This window comes from Acomys russatus, chromosome 7 (assembly GCF_903995435.1).
Source record: "Acomys russatus chromosome 7, mAcoRus1.1, whole genome shotgun sequence".
Classification (NCBI taxonomy): Eukaryota; Metazoa; Chordata; class Mammalia; order Rodentia; family Muridae; genus Acomys; species Acomys russatus.
In genome coordinates, this window is record NC_067143.1 from 45702645 (window position 1) to 45708066 (window position 5422).

At 37.1% G+C, this 5422-nt stretch overlaps 1 pseudogene; it reads right to left on the reverse strand.

Annotated features, from left to right (window-relative positions):
• Positions 1–396: 396 nt before the first annotated feature.
• On the reverse strand, positions 397–1890 carry LOC127191957 (stress-induced-phosphoprotein 1-like; annotated as a pseudogene).
• Between the last annotated feature and the right edge of the window lie 3532 nt (positions 1891–5422).

Consider the following 5422-nt stretch of genomic DNA (forward strand, 5'->3'; position numbering starts at 1 on the left):
GCAAGGGGAAGACCTTTGGAAAAAAATCACAAGACTGAGCTAATGAACAACTAACTGATCTCTAACAAGAAGTAATGATCAAGGTCAGAGCCAGCTACCATTATTTGAGAGGTGAGAAACTTAATCTATATGGCACATTCTAGCTTCATAGCTATTGTGGTCTTTTATTGCACCCCTTTTTAAGTAGAATAGGAAAATAAGACAAAAATTAAGTATGTTTCCCAAGTTAAAAGTTTTCAAGAAATTATGTAAGTTTTTATTATCGTTATTTTATCTTTATAAGATAAAACAACCTATCTAAGCAACATTTCAAGACTGCAAAGAAAGCAAAGGATGGTGTACAGATATCAAATTTATCTATAGTGAAAAATAATGAAAAAAAATCTGAGTGTTATTTTAAAGTAAAAATGTGGTTGGATCCTGTTGTATGCACTCCTCCCAGTCCTTGAGTGTCAGCTGAAATTCCAGGATGCTTAGTGTAGCAGGCAGCTCGGTTACTGTACAGTTGGTGTCTCTTGGGCTCCATTTAATGGCTCCTATATAATGCTTCATGGCCTGGAGGGTAGTCCCCTTTCTGGAAGCATCCGTTGCCCTTATTCCCCTCCAAAGCTAGTTCAGGGTTGACATAGACAAGTCGCTCTTGCCCCTTTAGGACTTTTCTCTGTCTGCTGGCACTTTTTGAGCACATCAGGGATTCAGTGCTCTGCCAAAGATTTGTTGTAAAAATGGGTAGCATGGTTCTATCTTTCCTCTTTGAAATAGGAATTGCCAATTCGGGCATAAGCTTTGGCGATTGTTGGTAATCCTGTCGCTTGCTTCTTTCTGCCCACTCCAAATGCCTTCTCACAGAACTCCCGGCATTTGCTATAGTCCCTCTTCTCAAAGTGCACAGCTGCTTGATTAGGCTTGTAAGTCATATTTGTGGGGTCCAGTTCCAGGGCCTTGTCATGATGCTTCAGGGCCTTGTCAAAAATCTTTCTTCTCATAGGCATCATTTGCCAACTCTTTTTCTTTCAGTGCCTGTTTCTTATTCTCTGGAAGATTCCATTGGTTCTGGCTTGACTTCCTTTCTGGGAGGAGGTGGGGTAGGGGGTGTTGCTGCCTCTTCTTCTTCATCCATACTGCCCAGTTCAACCCAAAGGAGGACACGGAGAATAGTCATGACCTAGGGACCTTGAAGTGTCCTGCCCAGGTCTGATGGCTTGTTCTGTAGCTGCTCTATGTGTCCCCAGTAGGTGGGGTCATTGAGCAGCGTCCTAGTCCTGGGATCATGCTCCAGCTTCTGGTACAGATTAGGCAAGTTGAAAGGATTCACGAATTTCCTCTCTGCCAAACTGGCCTCCATATTCTGCAAGCCTTCTCTAAGTTGGAGTTTGTTGGCTTCGTTTTTTTAAAAAAAAGATTTATTTATTTATTATGTATGTATACAATGTTCTGCCTTTACGTACACCTGCAGGCTGGAAGAGGACACCGGATCTCTTTATAGATGGCTGAGAACCACCATGTGGTTGCTGAGAATTGAACCTAGGACCTTTGAAAGAGCAGCCAGTGCTCTTAACTGCTCAGCCACCTCTCCAGCCCCTGGCTTCATGGGTTAAAGCCTCTTCATGGGTCAGTTTGGCTTCTTCCAATAGATTTAGAAACTCTAAGGCTTCTGCTTTTCTTGGATAACCCTTGCCCCAGTCAGGCTTCATATCAACAGTCTTGTAGGATCCTCATAGGCCTTCTGGTAGTCTCTTTCCTTGGCGTAGGCTGCAGAGCGATTGCTATAGAGCGCATGGTTCTGGGGATCTAGTTTAACTGTGTTGGAGTAGCACTGTAAGGCATTGTTAATGTTCCCAGCACCAGGGCCTTATCATTTTTCTCCTTTCGTCCATTCACCTGCTCCATAGCCTGGCCCTGAACCCCGTTGATTCTAATGAGACCGCTCCGTGTTCTCAACCGCTCAGGTCCTGACTTTCAACAAACAAGAGCTCAAGAGGCAAAAATGATCATGTTTTAAAATAAGCTCACTCGGCATTAAGAACTCTTGTCAATGAAGCTGTTTTTACTCAAGTGAAAGGCCCCAGGTTTCTGTCTTATTACCACTCAGATCCTACCTTTTAGCAACTCATCTCTGTAATCAATCACCCATTACTCTAGTTACTATATTTTCTCTCTATAAGTATCTTGAACTTAATATCTTTCTTAAGGGCTGCGTCTGAATCCTACGCCATCATTTCTTGCTATGTGATTTCTATTATGCTTTGTAAACTTCAGTTAGCTATACAACAATGCCAGTTACAACCAACTAAAAAGACCTATAATAAAGATAAACAGATTTTAAAAATTAACATAGATCTAGAATTTTAACTAAGATGTTGATTTCATTTTTTTCTCTTACTGATACTCATACAACTTAGAATAGTCTCCTGAAAATACATCTTAATCAAACTATGCTTCATATAATTCTACACCAGAATGCTATTATATTCTAATGTACACATTCTCATGCTTTCATATATATGTTAAACTTCTAAAGCTTTTATGAGAAACCATATTAAAAATAAAATAAGTTCAACTATTAAGTGTTTCACCTGGAGACATCACAAAGATTTTTCTCTAAATTATAATACATTACATCAAACATACTGTAATGTAGAACAATCATTAAAATACAAATACATAAATATAAATAAAATTAGTTTTGTTTTGAAAGTTGATGAGAAACACCGAGTTTAACTTAAGCAGAGGCATGCTGCTCATCATCTTTTAGAAATGATGGTTATGGTCACATGGTCTACCCTCCATCTTTATTCTCTTGTGAATAATTTTCATTTGTAGCCTGCCACTTTGTCTAAACAAGGGTATCCTTTGACATACATAAGCTTCTCAGTTTCATGAGGTTCCTTTTTATTAATTGTTTATCTTGGTTCTTGTGCTAACAATGCTCTTTTCAGAAAGTTTCTCTTGAAGTAAGTTCAAGACTGTTTTCCACTTGATCATCTCTTAGGTTACATGTATCTGGTTTTATGTTGAGGTCTTTGATCCAGTTGGAATTGAGTTTTGTACAGGATGATAAGTATGGATCTATACATATTCATCTACAGGCTTCTGTCTAGTTTCACAGGACCATTTGTGGAGCATGCTATCTTTTTTCCAGTGTGTCTTCATGAATCACTTATTTATTTTTTAAAAGAATGAAGTGTTCATAGGTGTGAGGACTTACATCTTGTTCGTCAATTAGATTCCGTTGATCTACATGCTTGTTTTTATGCCAGTGCCACGCTGTTTTTTTTGTTACTAGGTGTCTGTAGTTTTGAGGTTGTGACTAGTGACACTGCAACATCTCTTATTCAGGCTTTTTGTTTTTGTTTTCTTTTTTTAGATAGCCTAGGTTTTTGTGTTTTCATATGAAGCTGAAAATTGTCCTTTCTAGTTTTGCGAAGAAGTATGCCAGAATTTTGATAGAGTTCACATTGACTATGTAGATTGCTTTTGGTAAGACAGTCACTGTTAGTAGAATAATCCTACTGGTCCAAGACCATGGAACACATTCCATCTTCTTATGTTATCTTTTCCATTTATTTTTCCAGCGTCTTAAAGTTTGTATCATACAGGACTTTCATTTGGTTAGTTACCACAAGACATTTTATTTTATTTTTGAGGCTATTATAAAAGGCATTGTTTTTTTTTTCCGGTTTCTTTCTCAGATCATTTATTATTTGTATAGGAAAGTATAGATTTGATGTATTAATTTTATATCCTGCTACATTGCTGAATCATCTGTAGAAATTTTTGGTGAAATTTTTATAGTCATTTAAATATACAATCATATCATCTGCAAATAAATGTACTTTGACTTCTTCCCTTCTTATTTATATCCTTTCAATTTTCTTCAGTTTTGTTTTGTTTTTTTTTATTGTTCTCACAAGGATTTCAAGACCTATATTGAAAAGGCATGGAGAGAGTAGACAACCTTATCTTGTTCCTGATTTTACGGGAGATGCTTTGAGTTTCTCTCAGCTTATGTTGATGTTGGCTGTGGACTGCTGTAAACTGCCTTTGTTATGTTCAGATATATCCCTTGCATCCCTGATCTTTCCAGGACTTTTATCATGAAGGGGTTTGGGATTTTTGTCAAAGCTCATTTCTAGACCTAATTAGATGATCAAGTGGGACTTAGTCTGGTGCTAAGTATTCTTATGCTAATTACTTTCCCAGGAAGATCTGGTTGCTAGCCAGAGGAGCACATTCTCATGTACAACCCTCTTTGTTGTGTAAACCTTGCTCTACCTAATTTAAAGTTAATTGGTTAATAAAGCATGTCACCAGGCAGAAGAGAAATAGGTGGAGTTTAAGGTCCTGGGCTTGAAGTGAGAGGGATGATGAGCAGGAGCTGGAGAGAAAGAAGTGGCCATGGGTAGTAGGATCCATGAGCACAAGGCCATGAAGGCTGGCCTGATGGAAAAGAATTGGTCCAGGCAGAAACAACGGTGGCCAGCAACTAGGGGAAATAGCAAAATAGCTTGGAGGCGTGATACCTGGCCAGTTATGGTGTCTTTAAGCTTTTTGAATTCTGAAAGGTCTCTGTCTCAGTCTTTTGGGAACTCACTGAGCTATAAAATCCCTCTTCAGTCTAAAATCCATTCCACAACATCAGTCTGTTTATGTGTTTGATTATATTTATTAATTTGTATATGTTGAACCTTCCTAGCATCTCTGGGATGAAGTCTACTTGATCATGGAGGATGATCTCTTTTTATGTGTTCTTTGGTTCTTGGCTTCTTTGGTTTGTAAGTATTTTATTCAGAATTTGTTCATCTATGTTCATAAAGGGAATTGGTCTGTAATTTTCTTTGTTGGGTCTTTATGTAGTTTAGGTATCAAGGTAGCTGTGGCCTCATAAAAGAATTGGGCAATGTTACTTTCATTTGTATTATGGAAAATAATTTATGGAGTATTGGTATTAATTCTTCTTTGGAAGCCTGGTAGAATTCTGGCCTTGGACTTTATTTTTGGTTTGAAGACTTTTAATTACGGCTTCTGATTTGTTTTGTTTAAAGTGCTTATCTGATTTTGACTTTACTAGGTTATATATCAAGAAAATTAACCATTTCTACAGAATTGGAGAACGTTTTTGTCTTGTCTTGTTTTGTTTTCTTTTTTTTTTTTTACAAACTACACAGAAAATAGAGGGTAAATGTTTAAAATACACAAAGAACTGAAAAAAAAAAAAACAAAGAAAACAAAACAAAAACTGTAAATAATCCAATTAAAAGAGTGTTCTCAAAAGAAGAAATGTTCAACATCCTTAGTCATTAGGAAAATAAAATAAAAAATGTTTTTAGATTTTATCTTACATTAGTCAAAATGACTAAGATCAATAAAACAAATGACAGCTCATAGATTAAGGGGAAGACTCATCCACTGCTAGTGAAAG